The sequence below is a fragment of the Apis cerana genome, linkage group LG2 (genome assembly GCF_029169275.1).
Source record: "Apis cerana isolate GH-2021 linkage group LG2, AcerK_1.0, whole genome shotgun sequence".
Classification (NCBI taxonomy): domain Eukaryota; kingdom Metazoa; phylum Arthropoda; class Insecta; order Hymenoptera; family Apidae; genus Apis; species Apis cerana.
The window spans coordinates 10,857,501-10,881,509 of NC_083853.1; the positions used below are offsets into that span (position 1 = coordinate 10,857,501).

The 24,009-nt window shown below is 43.0% G+C and overlaps 1 protein-coding gene and 2 non-coding genes across 3 annotated transcripts in view; all 3 read right to left on the minus strand.

Annotated features, from left to right (window-relative positions):
* LOC107996829 (uncharacterized) overlaps positions 1 to 24,009 on the minus strand; it is a 50,591-nt gene that overhangs the window by 14,131 nt on the left and 12,451 nt on the right. The window lies entirely within an intron of this gene.
* On the minus strand, positions 365 to 461 carry Trnay-gua (transfer RNA tyrosine (anticodon GUA)). The gene is made up of 2 exons: positions 425 to 461; positions 365 to 400 (listed from the first exon to the last, which is right to left on the minus strand). It is a non-coding gene; the product is annotated as a tRNA-Tyr (tRNA).
* Positions 7,062 to 7,133, minus strand: Trnaq-uug (transfer RNA glutamine (anticodon UUG)). The gene has a single exon. It is a non-coding gene; the product is annotated as a tRNA-Gln (tRNA).

Consider the following 24,009-nt stretch of genomic DNA (forward strand, 5'->3'; position numbering starts at 1 on the left):
CACGTAGTACTAAAAATAATTTCGTTTAAAATAGTCGTGCAAGTTGTATAATCATCGTACATACATTTCTTTAGATTTAATTCAATTTATTTAATACAGATTTTTGTTTAATACATTTATTATTTAATTTATTTATTATTTTTATTTATATAATGAAGATTCCTTATTATGAGATATATATACAATGTTTTTATTGATTTTATATTTAATACTCATATTATACGATATTTAAATAAATTGTTACATATAATATCGAATAATAAATTATTCAAATTATTAAAAAAAAATATGTATGGAAGGAAAATAAATATCTATATTTTAACACAATTAATTAAAAACTATAAATTAGAAAATAAAAAAAAATTCCTTCGAGCCGGATTCGAACCAGCGACCTATGGATGTCCGTATATCTCTAACTTTCCAACTACAGTCCACCGCTCTACCAACTGAGCTATCGAAGGCTTGAAAGTTCGCTTCTTACTTACTCCACATATACTACAGTCCCCTTTCTCAAATAACAATTTTCGATAAAATTTTCATCTACTATGTATTAACGATAATATTTACTTTAAAAATAAACCAATTACCAACAAAAATTTTCTTCGTATTAATAATTATGATATATCATTTATCGTTTAAAACAAAAATAAAATTGAATCGAACGAAGATTCGCACAAGTATGATCGATCAATCGACATTATTATTCAACGAATCTAGATCCTAAACGTCACCGAAACGAAACTTTCTCTCGTCAAGAAAACGAAAAACTCTCGAAAGCCAGCTCGACGATAGCTGACGACGCTGGCGATCCAGTTATCACTTATTTACGACGTCTCGAGGCGGCGGACGAAAAAGAATTGCGTGTCAAACCCGGCCGAGACTGAGCGTCGTGAAAATTTTATAGGAATTTCTTCTCTATCCCTCTCATACACCACGCCAATCACCATCAAAGCATCGTAGCACGGCCACGTGTTTCATAGCCCGATACAGTTTTACATAAAACTATAAAATTATGGCCCCCGGCCGAAAATCCTGGCTGGAGGAGGATCGTTGAAGGATCGTGCGGAACGGGAACACGATGAAGAAGAAGGAGGAATGGAAGAGAGGAGTGGCTGTATCGTAAAGTAGATGGGGTATTTTTACATGAAGTCATTAAACCCGGTTTACTGCGAAACAAAGTGCCTTAGACGATGTTCCACGTCCTCCCACTCCTCCGCGACGATGTTCGTCGCGTCGCTTAATTACTCCTCATCGTCGAATTAAGGAGTCTAGATCGCGTTCTGCTTTAACGAGAGACGAATGTTTAATGAGCGATCCCCTTGAGAGCCCTGTATTTGCCGATCCCCCTCGGACAGTTCTCACGGTGTAAAAAAAGGAGATCGGATGCGGAACGTATTTTTTTTTCGCGAGTGGAGTGGCTGGGATTATCAATTAGCCGGCAGTTTGAGAGGAGGAAAAAAAAGAGCGGGAAGAAAGAACTTTAGATTCGTCCTTGCGTGAAATTCTATTTTCTTTATCGTTATCTGGATAATTTATTTGATTTGTGGGATTGTGGTTAAATGAGAGATATGTTTGGAATTTTTAGAAATTTACCAATTATATTTGAGCATTCGAGGATACTAAGAAAATACGGAATATTGATAAAATTTAAGAATTTAAGAATTTTAAAAATTAATAATCGCTCTCTATTTATAAATACTCGAGATACTAATAGATAAGAATGATAAGATACAATGAATTTCTAACAAACGAATGTAATAAAAATTTCATATACGAAATAAGGGAAATAATTTTTAACAAGAGAAGAAAAACGAGTTGAAATCAGCACAATGTTTTCGAAATACGAGAAATCTTAAATTCCTCTTTCCTCTTTTAAAGCTTCCAATTTCCCCGCAATCCCATTTCCCTGCCAAGCGGAAGCCAAGTAGATTCTTCCAGGTCATGGTCAGACACGAAGTATCGGACGTTCGTCCCTTCGTCCGATTCGTTGATTTCTCGTTCTAGATCCCGGTCAGGAATGTCCACGTTGACCCAGAATCGAGGAAATTTCGGAACGAAAGAAAATGCGGACGCACGCGAATTTTTATTCGCTTTGACGAGAGCGAAGGAGACCCGGAGTTTATCGAATTTACGACACGCAATCGAGGAACGAACGAAAGCGATGTCTCTTTAATAAAATCTCTTATCTCGCAGACAACATTTGCAGATATTTCGATACTCTACATTCTTCGTCGTCGACATCCTACGTTGTTAAAAAAGAGAGAGTCTCTTAACCCAGTTTTTGAATCAGATGAAGTTTCGTGTTGAATAAAATGCAACAAATAGATACAGGGATATGGAAATATCGAAATAAGACTGGAATGAAATTCTGAAGAATTTTAGAGGAACTACTGGTTCAAAAGTTATATTTGAACGAGATACTTTTATTAGATTAACAAAAGAATCCTTTAACCCTCTTCCATCTCCAAAAATTAATTAATCCATTTACTCACACTTTCTTTCTTTACCTTTCTCGATACCTTTTGCATCAAACTATCAACAATTGCTACTAAAAAACAAACCACCTTTATCTTCTTTATCCACTTCTCCTCGTCCCGAAAGGCACCATTTACAACTTCCCCATTCCCCCTCATCCATCTCCTAAACATACACATTTCGAACGTTCACTCATCAAGAGCATCCGCCATCCAGTTTCCCCGTGCATACATTAAAATCCACCTTTACAACGTACAATGCTGAAGAGGGGAGCGACGAAATGAGAGATCGTATACGGGGTTAGATCTCCGCGTTGCTAGAACGGCTGGTAGACAAACAATTTTTAAGGGGCAGTTAAATCGCGACATTGTGCCATCCTCCGTAGTAATCATTCGATACTGTGGTAGTTTCCGGGTTGGGATACATTTTACGAACGCGCTGCTCGCGCGTGCGTTCTCTTTTCGTCGTCGTTATAAAAAATTTCGCGTCTTATTTAAACGTTTTCCCCCCGTATCCTCTCATCCTAAGAGCCGTGAAGAAGAACCGGGGGAGTAGGGAGTTTAATATCGTTTTTTCCCTTTTTTTTCTTTTTTTTTTTTTTACGACGTAAGTTGGAGGGTGCGCCGAAGGAATCGCGAAGGGTTAGACTCTCGAACGAAACGGATTATAATTGACGCGACGACCGTAAATCTCGGCCGTTTTACGGTGAAACGGGAAAATTGGATGCCTGGGCCTATTAAAAATATGCAAAGTTTCCTTAAACCGAGACGTCCATGTCTGTCTCGCTTACGCGAGATGGGGATGGAAATTTTATTTGTTGAATTTTTATTTGCCATTTTCTTCTTCTTCTTTCTTATTTGAGAGCGGTTATATTTCGTGAGAATATTAATTAATGGATTAAGATTACGGATAATAGGACTCTTTAGCTTTCTTTTTATATCATCGATGAGGATTGTTATATATACGGATGGGACGAATTCTTCTTCCATTCTTGCAATTTTCAATCGAACGTCAATACATAAACAATCCCTCCCTTAAAACGATTTTCCAACCAAGCGGGAAGAAGATGGTGGCACAAGTCGCCATCGGTGAAGTTACTTTATATTCCGGTTTAAGGAATACGGGGTTTGCCCATAAACCATAAAAGATTCCAGTCATAACTCGAACGATATCGCATTTTATTTAATTGCCCACCGGCTCTTACCCCGGTGAAGAAACACAAGAAACGCGGAGGCTCGCGTGCATAATATTATTTATTGGCGAGGCTGTTAAAGTTTAACGCGCCCTGCTCGAAATTAAACGCGATAAAACGTTCGTTGTTCCAATCGTGTCGCGCCTCCAACGTCTCCACCCTTGTTCCGCTATCTCTCAAGCCGGATAAGACGCTATTTTACAGCCGGGAGGACGTCGCTTCCGGCGTCGGCCTTGGGGGAAAGGACGATCGGTCGAAAATGTCGATCGGTTGCTCGCCTCTGATAAAGTTTATTAAATCCTTCTTGTAATTCACAATCCTCCCCGTTTTATTCTAAATCACGCCGCGTATTCCGATGCAGCGAGTGAGCTTGATGATCCTTTAGTTATGGTCTAAGATAATGTATATACACTCGATGGATCTTTATATTTCTACGAAGAATAGAATTATACTATTCACGATTTTTCTTTCGATTGTGAAATGAGATTTGTGTCACTGTTCGAATTTCTTTTCCAACTCTTATTATATCTCGATATTTAAAGGAGAAGATCCACTATTATCCACTGTTATCCATGTCGATCTTCCTTTCGATAAAATTCTCGAAGCGTTTCGTTACGAAAGATCCGCGCGAAGAAAGAAAAGCTTATATTGGAAGAACAAGAAACCACTTAAGCAGAGCGGAAATAAAATGAAGGTCTCCACGATCTTTCCATCGATGGATGGAAGAGTGCTTTTTCTCGAGCCACGTATGTTCCGTCCAATTCGATCGCGGGTGAAGTGTCAGGAACGATGGGCCCTCTCGTCGATTACGCGTCCCGTCATTACGGGTGCAGGGGTATTTTATCGGCCGGCTGAGTTACGGGGTTCCGCTCGTTAACCGGAAACTTGCAAGGGATCGTCTTCCCGGTGAAATTTAAATTGGGAAAGTATTTTACGACCGCGCGACAGTTTCACGGTGGCGTTGTCACATCTTGATGAACTTCAACGGCAACGATCTCGTATCCGAGAACCTGCTAGATAGCGGTCTATCGTTTTCGTTATCCGTGGAGTTTCGTTTCCGAAGAAAGGAGAAGAGGGGGTTCGAGAAATCGGCCATTTCGTCGGGATTAACGAACGGTGATCGTTTATTCTCGATTGCTCGATCGTCGATTGAGATTATTATGGCAGATAGAGAGAGAGAAAGAGAGAGTTTTGGTTGTTTTTGAAAAATGATTGAATTCGTGGACAACACCTGTAGATTTTCTTCCTGTTTTAGTGGATTTTATATTAGAATCACTTGATTTGTTGTTGGGTTGGTATTTTGTTGAGAAAATCTCTCTTAGGTTTAATCTATCGATAGTGAGAGAAATGGTTTCGAGATTAGATCGAAAAGGAGATTCAATTCAAAGATACATATATATCTGTGTAGTTTTAAAAGGCGGACCTAGAATCGAGGAATAAAAGTGCAATAAACAAGAACGTGACGTGAAATAAAGGAGCGCCGTTAAAGTCTGATTATTTCTTTAGAGGAAATTTTCGAACGTTCTTAGATATTTTTAAAGAAACTTACTTATTTAAACGATAAGCTGACTGTTTCGATTCAATTTTAACAACCAATCGCTTTTCTAATCCGATCGATCTACATCATTATCTTCCAGTAAAACAAACAGTATAAAAGAATCAAAGAAAAATTGTTTCAAAAATTGGATTTTCGATCGATGAAATATAGACCAGATATATTCTCAAATTTAAAAGTGGAAATTATAACGTTGTATAAAAAATTTAGGATATTATCCTAATCTGGAAAGTGGCTCGAGACATAGAAGACGTAAAATGATGTAACCAATCTCGAGAGTAACAAGTACAAAAGACACCATCTTAAGTTCCGTTCCTTGACATTCACCAGATGGTCTAATAATGTTATTTTTCTCTAGAAATATCCCGCTTCCATACCAGAGATCTGAAATGAAAATTTTCGCGTCTTTCACATCGAGAAATTCATTTTTCCACGATTGAATTTAAGAGGAAACGAAATCAACGCAGGACAGACAACCTGGACGAAAATATGGAATGGACAGGCCGGTTGATTAATGTTGATACCGAGAACAGTCGATAATAATGCGTTCGCGTGCGAGCGACGAAAACGACGGGTTGTAATTTGTGTGATTTTACTATTCGTGTTGGCCTTTTGTAATTATGATTGATGAGCACCACGTTAGAATATGTTTGTCCTACGAATAGTACTATTGTCGTTACGTGTGTCGCGTGAACAGCAAACGTAATTGGACGTGAATCGTTCATTCGCACCTTTCAATTGTTGAATTTTAGATTAATCGGGATGATTCTATGATTTCCCCCGCGATTCTAAATTCGTTTATTTCGAGAAGTTTCGAATTTAAAAGAAAAAAAAAGAGAGAAAGGAAAAAGAAAGAAAACGAGGAATTTTAAAATTAGGATTCGCTATAAATGGAAGCTTGGGTGAAAACTTTTCCCGCAAAAAATTGCCACTTTATTAAATTCTAAATTTAAATTTCCATCCTTACGGCACAATTACTTTCATCATACCTGCCCGTTAAAAATTCCCCGACCATATATACCCGCCGGTCTAATAACACCCATAAAAGCGAACAATTTTCCACGTCAATTTATCGCGACATTTTCACTCCGTTCAAAGGCACGCCGAAGATAACGGGCGGCTGGTAAGCGAGAATAATAATCGTGCATCGTGCTGAGGGGGGGTAGGTCGTCGAGGGGTCGTGCTCGTGCCTATAATTAGTACAATTTTAATCAATCTTTAATGTCACGTCGTTGTCGACCGCGCGGTAATCTGTCATCGGAGGCGAATTACTTACAACGCTCGCCTCGGCGAGGCTTAATTCAGCCGGGTTAATTGGCGGATCGATGCATTTTTGATTCGCGCGCCGGGTAAGACCGGAACGCGGTGATTCGAGATAAGGCGGGGAGGAGGGAGGAGTCGTGAAAAAGGAGCGCCGCTTTCGTGGAAGCCGCGATGCCGATAACTTGAGCCACGATTATCGAATTACATGCATAATAAATGAATTGTCGCCGGATACGCGTTATATAATTACTGATTAAGCGGCCGGACACGAGGATTTGGCGAGTATAGAGAGTTGTCACGTGTCGATCGCGCGATGGCACGTGAAGACGCGAGGTCGGTCGTTGTTTCGGTTAAAAATGATCGAACAACGAAAACGCATTACGATATTGCGCGCGGATAGATCGTTATCCGACCCGTTCCGTGCGGTTATAACGGGAGATAGGGTGATTCACGATCGAAAATGGGATTTTTTTTTAATGAGAATTTCGAACAAAAAAATTGGGATGGGGTCGTGGAACGATGAAGGATGGATGTGGAGAAGGATTGATGAAAAGTTGGTGGAAAAAAAAAGTGGTCAGGTCCCACCGAGATTTGAACTCGGATCGCTGGATTCAAAGTCCAGAGTGCTAACCATTACACCATGGGACCTTCTTGCTACGTTTTGCTTCATTGAAACATTTGTGGCTGATCGATTAAAATAAATCGATAATAACGTTGTTTATCGTTCATTGATACATTGTTATCGTTTATCGTTAAACATCGGATTAGAAAATCAGGTTCGTTCAATTTTGAATAGTTTATGTAAACAGAATTAAGATAAGTACACAAAGTACAATAAGTACACGCGTAAATATAAATATATATTTTATATTAATTCTTATTTATATTTTTAATTAATTTTCAATTATCACATCCAATTATATATAAATTAAATATACTATGTAAATATATTTATAGTATTCAACCACTACTGTATCTAATACTGTTTCTAATTTTGTTTCTTCTTCACGTGTCTAATTCTATTTACAATCTCGTTCACGCAACATCTCGAGAGCACATCAGAGACGCACAATCTACCGCAACCATTTATCTAATCGATACGAAGACACGCACGATCTCCTCCACCATTTACACCGTTTCAAACGAATTACGCTTCGATGGTATCGACAAATCTCCGATCATCCGAAAAAGAAAAAAGAAAGGAGAAGAAGATACGATGGAAAAAAAAAGAAAGAGGAGAATATCGGTAATTTACAAACCCCATCCCCCATTGTCGACGACACTCGAGGTCCCACCCCGTTCGAGGGGTGAAAGAGGGGGAGAAAAGAAAGCCTCTTGAGCCATTTCGCGAGTGTCGTCCCGAATCGGAAGAGGGTGAACAATATATAAATTCAGAACACCCGGCCACGTGGGACGGGGTGAGAGCGAACATAGATTTCGAAAGCATCGACAAGCGGCGGAGAAAGGCGGGTCATACAGAGTAGGGGGGTTGGGAGGGGTTGGAGAGTTGGAGGAAGGGGATGAAAGGGGGGTGTCGCGAACCCTCTCGCCGTAGTCGCGACGGCGTGTCAACCCCTAATTGAACGGAAGCCGGCAATAAATATTATGTTTCTTTCGTGGGGCCGGTTTTATAATGGCGAGGCACAAGTTTCGGTAGTTGCCTAGCGGCAACGGCAACGGCGGCGGCGGCGGAAGCGGATGTGCAATCAGTGTGACATGTGCTCGTGGCGGGCCTTCACGAATTTATTTTCCTCGCGTCGCTTCGTCCGAACGAAGGGGAGGAGGGAGTGATCCCCTGGAACGAGCGATTAAACAGAGATCGGCCGGCCATGTTTTCGTATCATTATTCGGTTACCTTTCAACGAGCAAATTCGGTGACGTCATTTGGACGCGCAAAAGAATCTGGAAGAGAGATTGAAAAATGAATAAATAACCTATTAAAATGAAAACGCTTATCCATCAAACTCCAATTTCGAAGTTAAAACTCATTAAAAAGCATAAAACTCCATTCTCTCAAATTGATGGAATTCCAATCGACAACGAACGAACGAATTCGCCGTCCATCGTCCAATCGAATATCAATGAAAGCCAAACGAACAGCTTCGATCGAGGGATGCCTCGAGTAACGCGTTTAACACCGATCATCCAAACCACCACTAGATACGATTAATGAAAAGGAAGGTGGGGAGGGAATGCGTGTACCGCGATTCATCAAAGAGAGCCGAAAGAAGGAACAGGTGGGCCATCGACCCCTCCTCCCCGCTGCTTTGTCTTTCCTCGGTCAAAAGGGGGACCTCGTCGTGTCAGCTCGTCGACGCCCTCGTCCTTTCCCTTTGTTTCCATGGACGCGAGAGGGACGTTGAGCGCGTGTCGTCGTCGTCGGAGGAGGAGGAGAAGCAGAAGGAGGAGGACGACGTCGCAGGCTGCGACTTCCGGTTCCTTCTCGATAATTAGAAACAGCCTCGTCTCGCGATAACAATAACGCCGCGTGCTGCGTCCCTCGAGGGAGACGGCTCGTTCGACATCAAAGCGATGCCTCTCTCCTTTTCCCTCCCTCCCCTCCCCCGCATAGGCGTGCTATGCATCAAGGCATCGTTAATGAGATTCACTTTACGGTATGTCCTCCATGCTTCCTTCGTCTCTACGTTCGATTATTTTGATCATTTCATGCCGATAGCTTTGGTTTCACGCCTTTGAACTAACGCCTCTTTTCAGGGGCGAACGATCGCAATTAAAACAGAATTCCTTTTTTTTCAAAGGATACTACGATTTGGGTTTAGAATGATTTATCCTTGTGGAGTGGAGAGGGAGATTGTTTGAAACAACTTTGATCAAAGATGAGTGGAGTAACGATGAGGAGGAAGTGGAATTTAGGAAAAACTGGAACGAAGCTTGGAAGAATCTAAAGAATATTTTTAATTATTAAATTAATAGTTTCTAAATTATCTTTTTAAAAAGAGAAATAATCAATACTTTCGTCGCATAACTGTTTTCATTTAATTAAGATCTTTAGATAATCTTGGGACCTTCATTTGCCTTGGTTCCTTATCTTCTAAATCTTTATCGTATTAATACAATTCAGTTTCTCTCTCTCTCTCTCTTTCTCTCAGGAACAAATTCATCCAGAGAAGAGGCAAACAAATTTATCATCGATATTTCACTAGATGTATATTACTAATTTAAATTGATTGCTACTTACCTGAAGGATTCATTGCCGTGTAACGGGCAGTTTATTAAAGATTTTATCATTGCACGGTATTAACCGTGCCAGGGAACCAGCCTATATGTTACCAATTATACGCACGATCGTCTTTAACCGTCTCTAGATACGATTATACGTTTCCGTTACATCGTGTGCTTAATTGGATCGATCATTTCTACCTGGGTAATTTCAGCCTGACGGCAGTTTGCATTAGCGATTTGTGCGTGCCTATATGTGTATTGCCTATTCCGTGACCGATACCCGTGCAACGTGTAAATTTTTATTAAACGTTTAGGAAATTGCGTCGAAACGATCTTCCTACAAAGAGTTATTTTCAATAAATTACGACGGCAAACGATTGATAAAAAACGACTCAACCTAATAATTAATAATTATAATCTTCACGAAATAAAAAGGAAGACATATAAAAATTATTATTGGTTAATTATTTTATATTTTGCTCCTATTTCCAAAGATTAAATTAACCTCTTATGAAATTTGTCGTGCCATCCTCGATATAATATACATTATCAATATAGTATTAAAAAAATAGAAGCTTGGATACTTGCTCGATAAGCGCGAAAAAATCGCGAAATAACGCAACGAAATTTAAAAAAAAAGAACTGACTTTTCGATTAACGTTCGGACACGAAGTTCATGACACTATCGTACGCGTCATGAGTCATCGTAAAATAGAAGATAAAATAGGCTCTATATTTTTTCAATCACATTCTGAAACTCATCGTATCCCAATTAATAACATCTCTTCTATCGCAACGAAACGTCAAATCGCAAAAACGAATCGGGAATGGTGGCAATCGAGGCGAGCAAAGAAGAAAAACAAGGAACAAAAGTGTCCGCCTGCGACAACATACCGTCGTCCCAGCTCCCACGTTACTTTTCCGCGCCGTTAACCCGCCTGTTAATTCCCGTTAATGCTTCCCGTTAATTACGTATGCATCTCGATGCACGGAACCACCGAGCGAGCGGAGAAACGGCACGGTGCACGAGCTCGCATTATGATGCACCCCCTGTGACGGCACGTGACCGAGCCGCCGCGAACCGGGCCGGATTTTAAAACGGTGGAGAGTGACAGAGAGTGAAAAAGAAAGAAAAAGAAGAAGAAAAAGAAGAAGAAAAAGACACGTGGAGGGATTCGACTTCCGCTCTCTCTCTCTCTCTCTCCCTCCCTTTTCTCTCTTACTCTCTTTCGAGAGAGGAGCACGATTGAATTAACGGTGGAAAATAAAAGACGGACACGGTTGTAGAGGTCACGACTGGTGGCAAAATGGCCCGTGACTAACGCGTCCCCTATTCTCTCGAGCCCGCCGACTTCGTTTCAACGAGCGCCGTGGAAAATCGTCCGCCATATTGGCCTTTCGAGCTTTATTAACGGCGGGTTCGTTAAGACCAATTCGCAGTTTGGTAAACCGGTGAAATTTGCGTGGAAAATAAATTGATAAGCGATCATCGCGAGGAGGATTTTAACGGTGTCCGGGAGCGGAGCGGAATATTTTCTGCGATGGCTGGCGGTCGTGGTTAATCGTGCGGATCCTGTTCGGATCCACCTCGCGATCGAGATTCCCATCGATTTGTCCCGTACCGTTTCGTATTTCGATTACGTATTCATGGATATTTTAATGAACTATCCGCGATGCCCTCGATGGATGGATTCGTTGCCGGCCCGTTATCGCCCCGAGCCCGAGCATCGCTTCGATTTCGACCGATGATGGATTAAAGCGAGAATAAGGGACGTCGTGGATTCGTTGCGAGCGAGGATCCACGTTGAGAGATTTATCTGCGTGAATCAATGAATTTTAAATAAAATAATCGCTGGGTTAAGTTTCTAGTAATTAATAATCGAGTAAAATCTTAACGCTCAGATTCAGAGCTATGACGACGTATTCAAATAAAATCACAAGATGGTACATTTTTTGTAAGTTAGCTTGCGTAAATAATAACTTGGACGAAAGGTTGATCGTTCAAAAATGAATAACGATAAGATCGACTGGAAATTTCAAGCGGCCCTATTTACACGAATCCGCGCCGTTCCAAAATCGGTCGATCTACAAAAATAGATCAAAACGGCAGGGGATCCCTTCTACTCTTACCTTCTACTCGCTGTGAGAGAACGAAGCATTCTCCGTTTTCACGCGTTTCGCCACCGGTGCTAGCGTGCTCCCCTCTTGCGAGGCGGCGGCGGGTAGGTAATTTTATCGATCATTAGAAATCAGCAACGCGTTGACGAGAAGCACGGCCAGAAGCAGATGCCGCGATGCGGGCTCTATCGCTCGATGCCATCTCGATCGTCACGCCCGTGCTCGGATCGTTACACCGATTAACCAGTGATCCTTCCGTCTTGCACGAGTTCTAAACCAAGGCCAAACAGGCCTGTGTCCCTACTTTCGCGACGCGGCCCTTCTTCACGGGTGTTCCTCGAAACGTGGTGGCCACCCGTGGCGCGATTGCCTGGCTTTAATAGTCCTGGATGGAGGGCATGGCGTTGCGGAAAAGAAGGAGAGGGTGACAAGGGGGTGGAGGCGAGAAAGGAGAGTCGATCGACTTATTTTATCGAAGTTCATCGAGCCTCCATGGAGATGATATCTCGGATTGCACAAGTTTGTGCAACGTTCGGGAGGGCAACAATCAAAGGGGGTTTGAGGTTTCGCGAGCGAGGCGACGCTTTTTGCACCTCGATCGAAGTTTACGCCGGTTGATGAATGGAGCGGCGGTGTGGCTCGTGACGTTTCGGCGGGATAGGTGGTTTTGTCGCGGATCCGTTCAAGTTTGAAAGTGGGTACCGAGCACGGGGGTAATGGAATTAGAGAAGGAGAATATACGGAAAGAGAGATGGAAAAATAATAGTAAGTTCGTGATGTGTATCGGTTCGTCTATATACGAGGCTCGTAATAGACCGGATGGATGGGGTTAAATGGGGAATTCTGATTGACAATTGGATTTTCGGATGAGTTATTTCGTATGGGATTATCAAGGATCGATACGAAATGACATGTGTAACGATAATCGATAAATTACGCGGGCGTAATAATTTGTGCCAGTATCGATTGCATTTATAATTTAGGAGGAAGGTATTAATCCGCTATCCAAATTAACATTTCAATTATCTCTGTGATACGCAAGTTTCGCTAAATAAATCTTCCACTATTTTCTCTTTAACTCTACACTTCGTACGATGAGAAGAAGAAAAGAAAAACCAAATCGTCACGACACACGAATCTTTGGAATCAAAATTAATCATCTTTCATCCCCTCATTTCTTTTATTCTATCTTCAACCGTACTAAGTCGCCCATAGAAAAGCTTCCAAAAAGAAAAAGAAAAAGAAAGAGAAAGAAAAAGTACTCGTCGCACGCAAAAAATTAATATTCACCGTATTCGAACATACGACAAGGAGATTACCTCACCCAGTCTGTACCTAAATCTTCCTGACCGTCACCCAAAAACACATCCCGGTTCCAACTTCACCAAAGTCCGTACACGCGTCCGTATTTCGAAAAGTGTCGATAGCAATTGTCGGCCAGGTTGACAAATGGCCCCTGTGACCGGCCGCCAGTCCCGTCCGGTTGGATTCTTGTAATTTTAGATTACGCTTGGGCCAGGGAGGGGGGAGGAGCAGGAGGAGGGGTCACGGTTAACGCATGGCCGGGCAACCCCCGTCGAGCATCACGGAGTATCTTGTCCAGAAGGGTTAGATTAGATACGTCGTTCAGTTCGGGCCATATATCTGTTCGACCCCGTCTTTCCATCGCTATGCCGTGTGTGCACGCACGCACACGCCCTCCCTCTGTCTGAGTGCGCGTTTATTGACCACCGCGCGTGTCCAACGCGCGGACACGTTTACACGTGTCCGAGTGTGGGCGAGCTGTGCACGCGTGTGCGAGCGGAGCGGTGAGTTACGGGGCTGCGGACAGAGTGATGCATTGCCGTGGACCCGAGAAGGACCGGATCCCACGGGAATCGTGCCGGGGGAGGGGATCCTTACACCTCACCCCGTTGGGCGCCGTGACAGGGAGCCGGTGAATTATTGGAATATCGACGCCACCGGGCATTAAATGCTTCAATTACGATTATTATCGAAATGCCGAGGAATTACGAATTACGAATAGCCGCTGTATCGCGTTACTCGGGACCTGTACAACGCGATTCTTATCACTGATGTTCAGTGGAGGGTGGTTCCTTTTTTTTTCGAGATAATTGGGATGCCCAGGGTGATTTGGATCGATCGAGGAATATTCTGAGTTTTAAGTGATGATAAATAACGTGTAATGCATAGCGAGGAATTTTGATATACCAGAGTTAAGTGGAGGATTGTTTCTTTTTTTTTTCTTTCGTTTCGAGATGATTGGGATGTCGAGGGTTGTGGATGATCAATCGTTGGAAACTTCACGTAAATTCTTTTGCAAGTTTTACGGTTCAAGAGATATACGTACATGAAAATATATATTTAGAAACTTCGATGGTAACGTATGTAATATAGCAAGAAATTCGGAAAATCCTAATCCAACGAAATAATAGAATAAAGGAAAATGACGGAAAAATGGAATCCCCTTTAAATATTTCCCGAAACAAAATAATACAAAATTACATTCGTATCTGCTTTATGATTCATTCCCACGAAATTACAAGCGAAAGTAACAATAATCTCCAACTCTCTGGCCGCGAACGATAACGCTCGTATCCCTTCTTATTCCATTACCTTTTTATAGAAGCATAAACATCGTCCCGAGATTGTAAATTATTCGAGAGAGAGAGAAAAAAAAAACCTTCCTACACGATTCACGCTCGTTTCTCATAATCTCATAAACGAGCCCTCGAATGAGCCCTTACCGTGAGCAAATCTGAATCTAAACCCTCGTAAACAGTGTCCACGGAACGAAATAAGAGTTGAATCGCGTATTACAACAAATATATATATATACATATATCTGGGAACGGTGGCACGACTGCTAATGCAGATAAAGTGTATAAAACGCGATTGTGGATACGCACACTGGTTGCGCCTCTGCGATGGTAAAACTGTCGTCCGGTTGAAATACACGGGGGACCGAGTATCGAGGGTAAACGTTATTGTTGCACCGTATAAATCGCGGTTGATCGCGGAGGAGTATGGGCCGTATATCAAAACTACCGTGGCCGTGGTAATTTGTGGTCGGTAATAGAAGAAGGGAGAAACGGATGAAATTATTATCCGGAAAATGCACGAGCCCAGCTCGAAACACAGTTTTCAAAATTCTCGATGGCGAGGACGATTCTTCTTTTTTCTTTTTCTTGATGTATTTTACGCGACAGAGGAAGTTCGAAGATATGGAAAGGTTGAAATCAATTATGTTGTTGGTTTCTCTTTCTCTTACATGGATTTTATATCTCTAATCTTTCAACGACGAGATAATGAAAACTTTATTGTCGTATATGGCTTCGAGGGATTTTTCTTATTGATAAGGATTATCACTACTATTAATTTTATCACCGTTGTAATTGAAAATCTCGTACGTTGAGTGATAAAAAAAAAATCTAAAAATAAAATTGAACGACTTGAGAGTGAAAAATATAAAAATAGAAATAACATTTTTCTGAAATTTCCTCGGCTGAAGCCCCTTCCTCCTTCCTCTTTTAAAATTTATCGCGAAAAGTTTTCTAAAATCGCGTTAATCGAACAAAGTACTCGAAAGGTGTCGCAGTATCGAGTCCCAAACATTTCTCGATTCCTAATTAATCCTGCTTTCCCTTCTCAAAAGGCAGCCGAGAAGGGAAGAAAAAAAGGGACAGTCACGAGCAGGTAGAAAAACAGGACCGACTCGGGGATGGAAACGGCGAAGAAGCAGGAGGAGGAGGAGGAGGAGGAGAGAAGTTTTGGATAATAGAGAAGTTTCGAAAGCGAGCTCGTTAAAACTAACTCGTAGCCTTTCCCCAATCGGTAATGCGTCGATCCGGGCCGCATCCACGGCCACTTTATTTTTATTTAAACCAGCCAAACCCACCAACCCGACAGGGCGATGCTCACCCCGATGGATCACCCTCCGGCCGCGTTCATTTCATTCCCGGCTCGAACCGATCGATTACCGCGATTCGAATAAAATGTAAATGCCTTCGTACGAGCGCGACTCGTGTGTTATGCAAATCTACCACCCCACTGGTAATCACTGAGTGGAAGCTGATGTCTTCCTTCGTCACTAATGGCCCGAGAAAATGAACGAGGACGAGGATACAAGAATGAAGAGAAAGGGGAAAGAAAAAAGAAAATAAAAATAAACGAGATTATCCGATTACGAAAGAGGAAGAGTATAATAACGCGAGCACGAGTAAATTGTAGAAGACTGACTGATTGACTGTTATCCTACATGTTCATTCGAAAACCTTATCGTCTCGTTGAAACGTCTCGCGAAAGAGGGAGTGGAACGTGGTGGAGGAATACCGTATCACAGGGGTTGCACTCGAGGGGGTGCTTGGCTTCAATAGTTTAACGAAATTGCAGAAGACACATGGATGCTTCTATTTCTCTCGAGTCGATCTCTGATTCGTAGGGGCTGCTACTACGATATTTATTCGGCTCGAGCCGTCTCGAGCGATCGAGCCCGATCGAAGAACACCGGGGCTCTTCTCCTACTCGAAATTGGATTCCTTGATTTCGAGCTGCAAGCTTCTCACGAGTATTTTCTATCTTATCCTCGATTCGAGGAAATCGAGTTATGGATAAACCGATATCTTTCGGTAATCGAGAGTGACGAGGGCAAGAATCATTAAAGGAAATGATGGGCGAGGACCGAAGAAGGAGCTGGAATTTATTCAAAATTTATTCGGAATTTTAGATTAATATAATAAAGAAACAAACGATTACCTCGTTTCTTAATTTTTGAGTAAGTGCATACAATGAAGTAATCTCGCCTCACCACAAAAATCTGCCCCGACTGTTGCCAGAACAGAATTCGAACGTAGCCGAGTCCATCCATTTTATCCCCCTCCATTAATTTCCACCGCTTACGCGTTGTAATTAATGCCATCGTGTCCGCCTTCTATCGAAACAATCGACGGAACCGCGCGCGTATAGCGTGACGGCGACTCACAATCAGCCGAGGATGGAGGGTGCATTCGAGGGTGGAACGGGGAGGAGGGAGGAGGAGTGTAGCTGCAACTGTGCCGATAGGCAAATCCAATGGGCGAGGATCGAGAGTGTCCGGTAAACAAAGACGAACGGATTCGATCGAGGACGAAAGAGACGAGACAGGGACGAGAGGACGGACGTCGAGGGATAGATCTAGAATACGCGAACAAGAAGCAAGGAAGAGAGGAGAGGATGATCGGCAGAATTGCGCGCGTGCGCGTGTCGGTGCACACGTCCACGAGTGGAAAGGACGCGAGGTGCATGCCGGTGCATTCATTGCATCGGCTCGTACGTGCGCGATGTCCAGTTCCGCAGGATGATTAATTAGTTGTCGTCCGTTCCATGCCACCGTGTCACTCTTGTCACGGCTTTGTCACTTGGGCTGCAAATACCGGCGGATCGCCGATCGCCGAAACCCTCCCGTTTTCATCGTCTCCTCTCCCTCGACCGTGCTCCCCCTCTCTCTCTTCCTCTCTCTCTGCCTAGCCACCCTCAAAATACAAACAAGCGAAATGCAAGCGCGGGATACGTATACCGCGTCCCGGTGCAAAGCAAATTGCATTGTAACCGGGACTGCAACAGGCGCGCCATTAATCAATGCCCGATCCATGGGGCCGCGAAACGTTCTGCCAATTTCCAAGTCCGAGGCAAAAGCTCGGGTTAAGAGGAGATGTGGGTAGGGGTTAAGCGGAGATGGGCGTTGTTGGAAAGTTTGTGACATACTTTTTTTAACGAAAGGAAGCTGGATGGAATTTAGGATAATATAATATTTAGTTTTCGATGTGAAGTGGAATCGATCGAAAACAGAGTGAACGAGCGAAACGGAAGCACTCGTTTTCCTTGGAGCAAGAGGCGAGGCGACGACGCGTTGATCCGGATTCATTGAACGTTGGTCGGTGGATTGGTGGAGGATCTGTTACGAGGACAGTAAGACGGTATTAGCTGAATTGAATTCGGGGGCTATCGGTAGCGCATTGGCTGGCGCCGAGTGCATTGGCGCATTCGAGTATCGACCCATTGACTAAGAGGCTACGGGTTTCTGGTTATGGCTCCCTATCTTCGCGTCACGGATGTTCTGACACCGTGTTCTGACACGGGAATGCTCTAATAAGCGATTCGATTTTGCCAAAGGCAAATTAACGGAATATTAATCGCGGATAAAAAGTGGAGGAGAATTATTTTTTTTAAATAAATAAATTGACATTTTTCTTGAACGGTTATTCCTTCTGAGAAAAAGAGAGGAACAGATAATAACGCGCCTGTTCCGGTATCATTCCTCTCGAGTTGGCGGCGTTAATTAAATTAACATAAATCCAAGGGACGGAAGAAAAAAAATGTTGACGGACAGGTTCGCGAAGGTTCCATTTCCCTTTCTCCTCCTCGGACACGGTTAATTAACCGTGGAATCTCTGGAGAAGGGAAGAAGACCGACCCGGATTCAACTTGGAATCTGATAAAAGCGGCGCGTCCGGTCGTCAGCCGTCGGCAACTCTCGCTCCTTTTCGCGCGAGAGATCCGCCGCGGAAGGAAGCTGGCCGAAATTTTCGCGCGATTAATACGTAATTACGCCGACGGGTGAGTCACGTCGCACATCGAGAGAATTACCTGCACGCGTTTGGATACAGGGAAGGAAGGGAGTGGAGGGACGAGAGGAATGCCGACTTCCTTTCTCTCCTTTCGAGTCGAGTTTAATCGCTCTTATCGTTTTCCCGCGGATGGAAGTAAAATTGGGCGGAAATGGCGAAGAAAGGTGATGGCCATCAAATCGCGGAATGATCATCATGTTGATTTTTAAAATTGTTTTTAATTATCACCAAGATATCATCGAGATTATAATTGAATCGATTAAATGATACGAATATATGCGTAAAACGAAATTTTATGAATTCATTAGGTGATAACAAGAGATTATTTTTTTATATTTTCTATTTTTTCTTTTTTTTTGCTTGTTTATAAATCATTATCTTCGTCACGTACTTGCAGGCTTGGGAAGCAGTGGGAAACGTATTTCGTCACGTCTCGACGCGATAACCGCGGAAAAAGAACGAAAAGAGGAGAGGCAGAGCGGAAGCATGGAAATTTGATAATGCGAGCCGCACTGATTAAAGCCCGCGTCCCGATTTATACGAAGAATTTCTCGTCTTCCGACGGATAAAAAGTTTCCATCGTTTTTCCCGCGATGGAATAAAATAATCTCCAAAAATTTGTCAAGTCGACGCACGCAGGCTACACGTACGATATAAATTAAAAATATCACCGCTAACAGAATCAAAGAAGAGAAACTCGTCACCTTCTCAAGTTCATCGACCCTCGATCTCCCATCCCCTCTACGTAAAAATCTTGCATCGCAACAAGGGAAGTAATTCGAAAATCTATCGGTTAACCCTTTCATCCCTGATGGTGGTGGTGGTGGTGGCGTCATTAAATGATCCGCGCGAGTCGCAGCGAATCCTCGGCTTTAAGATCTCAAGCTGTTGCTAAGGGATTGATGGTGTCACCATGGCAACCGGTGAGGGCCTATTGTTGCACCCTGCCCGCGCCCTGCCTCGCCACCTCCCACCACCCCGCATGGCATATTTATTTGCATGTAACGTGGATACGTGCTCGTCTCGTTCGTCCACACGCACGTAAACACGCGTGTGTCCCGCGGCCTGTCCCTCACCGGCTGCCTGCAACCGTGTGCGTGCCTGCTGCTCGTTTATGCATCTATGCCAGTGGTACCAAACCCCTTTCGCGAGCACCCCGGGGCAATGTCCTATCTTTTAAAGACGAGGGATCGAAAAGTTTCGCGAAACTCTCCCTCTCTCTCTCGCGCGAAGTCTGGAAGCTTCTTCTTTGGTAAACGACCTGGGGTAGGAACCGTTCGTTGGCAGGGTTGAATGGTTTTACACAGGGAGGGAGGGAGGGGGGTGGCTCGTAGGGGGAATACCGGTGTGTACAGAGCGTTTTACGTTTATGGGATCAAACTTTGTCCTCGATACGTTTAAATAAGCGAAAGAACGTTACGTTTGTTTGTTGTTCGCGAACGAAATATGAAATTCGAGGGAAAAAGTGAGAGGCACGGTTATTACGGGATATAACACGGGTGAAATATAGATCAACGATTTTTAGCTCTTATCGAGAAGAGGATTTTAAAGTAAGTGTAAAAATAATATGTTACAATGCAATTGTCGTTGCTATAATCTCTAATAAAAATTAATAAGATACCGTGCATTTATGTGACGTTGGAATGTAATAATAATTAAACAAAAAAATTAGTAATCGAATAAAACTACACGCAAGTATCGCTTAAAGTATCTTCGAATTTCTATTTCCAACATTTTTTCGTTTACTTTGAGATTTACTCTTAGAGTGGAATAATCTTGACAGAGTTTGACTTAGTCTTAAACCTGGAACACCCCGTACGATATACTGTTGACTGGGCGTAAAACTGGGTCGAAAGAAACTGCGAGATTCTTTCGTTTCTTTTAGGGCTCGGAGAGGGAGGAAAGTTGTTTGATTAGTGGAAGTGCTTCCTTACTTCTAAGGGTAGTTAAGATTATTGGAGAATGGCGTTATTATGGAAAGAAGGGTAGTTCGTAGAAGAATCGTGTAAGAAGCGAGCACGGGGTTAATAGGTTAATCGCGGGCAAAACGGTTTTTGTGGAACGAAGGGGGTTGTTCCAGTGGCAATAATCTTGATGCAGTTTTACAATCTAACTTGAATTTCACGTTGGGAAAAAGTCACCGTCTCGTTCACCTCGTTGCGATCATGCTCTTTGCTTCATCGTACATCGTGGAGGGAGTGTGCGGGTGATCCGGGGGAGAGGATATTCAGGTTGATTGAATTCTGTTAATTAATATTCCATTAAATCCTGTCTCGAATTAAGTAGTCTTGAATTATAGAGCCGTGTATTATTCATCGTCGAATTATAATTGGATTTTGTTTACGGGTAATATGATGGTGCTTTTCGATTATTCGAAAAGTAGAAGCCATTAATCAAATTCGTTTTATTTTCGATGTCGAAGTGAGAACAATATCCACGATAATTAGAATTTTGTCCCCTTGTAAATAAAATCTCATTTTTTATACAAAGATTCTACGCTTTTCCGTTCCAATTTTCGATCGTAAAATTTATTTGCATCAAAGGAAATGAAATAATAATAATAATAATAATAAATCCCAAGCATTCAGCCCTATCATCTTTCAGCTCTATTCACCGAACGGAATAAAAAAGCCTGTTTAACACCGTTGAAAGACAGGGTCCGATAAACGCCGCTATTTGCTCGTCTTCATTTCCACCAGCCTGTTTTTTTCCACACACAACGAGAAGAGGCATCTCGGGCACATGTGTGTCACGCGCTGCTCCATTTAAAGAGGCGAGCGAGCGTAGGAAGGACGCACTTTCATCCGCGTAATTAAAATCACGGCGTCGTCCTTCGGCCAGAGAGGGGGAGTAATGACGCCGCGACGCCACCGACACACAAGAGAGGATCCTCCTCCTCCTGCTCGCGGGTTTCGCATCGCGTACGATCGCGTTTTTTCCCCTCGCTCGAATACGCGCTTCGCAGCGTAAAATCGGCCTCGACAACGCCGTCACTGCGTCTTCGAGAACACGTCCAGAGCGAAGGTAATAATTATCGTAAAGTAACTTTCCATCTTCGACTTTCCCTCTCGTCTTATTCTTTCGAATTCTTCGTACGACAAGAAAATCATTTTCAAAATGGGCTCATTCAGACGTTATTATCTCGTTTTATGAAATTGTTATCGTTGATAGCAAAAAATTTTGCAGGCCGAATGAATTTCGGAGGAGAGAGAGCTTGTTTCGATGTTTTTTTCAGCAATTGTGTCATTAAATTTTTTTTTGCAGCAATTGATACAACGTGATATTCTTCACAAGAAAGTATTAAGAACGTCAGAACATTTTCTAGTAAGAATAGTAATGGTTATAGAAATCGACGTGATAAATATCTAATATTGATTTTTTTATTGTGGACGGATTTAATATAATATATCTTCCTCAACAGATTGAGAATATTCGTGCAAAACGACCATATATCAATTATCAAACATCTTTCTGCGCGTCACGTTTACATTCCTCATACAACAAATCATCCAATCTCGTCGAAATCATTACAAACATAATACAAGATTCACCGATAGATCCAGAGATGAGAAACCTTTTCTCACCCCAGAAAAGTCCATTCCTCCTCGATTCGTTCGCTTCGTTCGATCTTCTCCCCCTCCCTTAGAAGGAAACGAATTATTTCAGGAGTGATTACCATCCCATACATATATTCCCGCGATACGAACAACAGTCACGCACTCCTTCGAGGCGGAGGAGAAAAGGGAGGGGGAGTTGGTTGGTCGATGATTACCCCAAGTTATTACCTAGATGCTGTCGAGCTTTTGTGCCCGATGCGACTCGCGGAGAGACGCGACAACGCCGTCCTCGGCTTCCTGCCGATCCGTATTACGGCCGCCATTGTGCGTCCTCCCGAGGACATCGCAGAAGGCAGAAGGAAGCTGCTCGAGGATCGTCATTTCCGGAGCGCGCACCGCTTTGTCCCCGTGATTATGAGCTCGCATCGATTTCGTGGATGGAGCATCCTCCCGGCCCCTCTCCCCCCTTGCATAATGGGGGATGATGCACTCATTACTGCGACATCGTGGCAACGATCCGCTTTCGAAACCGTGTTCCGTATATCGAGAACGCGAGAGGAAGAGCATTCGTCGTAAGGGAGGCAGGAGGCAGGAATTTTCGTCTGGGAATAATACAGGCTCCTCCTCTTTGACGAATATCTGGTTGGTTTATCGCGTGTAGTTTGGGTACTTTTTTTCTTTCTTTCTTTCTTTCTTTAGTGGAACGAGGGGGGAATGCTCGGAGGGTGGCTTTTTACTCGGTTGCTAAGCGGTTACGGTATTCCCTTTAAGGGAAGGGGGAGTGGCGAAAATGGAGGTTAAGTAGAGAAGCGTTGAGAAATCAATTAAAAGACCCGCGTTCGCTGCGGGAAATATGGAAGAACGATTCGAGGAGATGAAATTTATTTAATTTATTACGTATCGTACGTCCCGATGTTTATATATATATATATAATTTTGCTTACAATTTATGTTAGCGTAATATTATAACGCTATAAAAAGATTGCGTTTTTTAAGGAAAATTTAATATACCGTAGAAGAATACGTGTTTTTACGTATTTCTTTCCGTTTATTGTATCCGATTAAATGATATATTCCTTTATTCTTCTTCTATCCTTTCTATATCCGACATAGATGCACACGCTTGAAAAAAAAAAGAATTTCCCCAAACTTTTCCAATCCCTTTTCTAAAAATCCTTTTCTTCCACGATTATTAAACTAATAACATTTCCATCGCAAGAAATCCATCGGAGAAATCGGTCTCGCACATTAGCGCAATAAGATTTCCTCCTTTCGCACGATCCAAGAGCAAGACCCGTTGAGCGTTCCGCGGCGCGCGGAATTTTCATAATCCCTTTTGATACCGCGTTAATTATTCGTCGTGAAGGCTAAGCGGGCGACGACGAGCACGGTCAAAAAGCGAGCAGCTTCGGTGTAGCCCTTTGTGCTCCGTGGACGCGAAAAAAAGCCGCTTACACCCCCTTGTAAACGGTGGAGAGAGAGATAAAGAGATAGAAAAAGAGAGAGAGAGAGAAAGAGAGAGATGGCGCGCGGCGTAAACGGCCGCCGCCATGAAATTCTAACGAGTTTCTGAATAAACAATAAAACGAAAGAATAGCTCGCGAGAGAATTTCCTCTCTCTGGCCCGACGTCGCGGAATAAACCGGAAGGGAGAGGGGTTAAAGAGAGCCGCGGCTCGACGAGACACGCCATGCTGGAGAAACCATCCCCTCGCCCGTGTTTCCACCGTCAAAGCCGAGTTTCTTAAGCATCGGCCGTTAACGCGTAATTCCGTTAAACTTGACGGAGAGCGCGTAAAGCGGCTTGCTTATAAATATTGCATATAACCCTTTCGACTTACCGGTTACGCCGCGAAGGGGTGAGAAGTGCGCGCGACCTCTGCGAGAAACTCTGTGAACGATGGACGAAGGATCGAGGGAATTGAGAGGTTCTCAATGTGGTAATTTGCGTGATTGCGAAAATATTTTTGGAAGGGAGGATCCGTGGCAAGGGATTCGTTTCAAGGGACGCGTCCGTGTTATTTTAATGGACTTGGAAGTCTTTGAGAGAACGCTCGGTGGC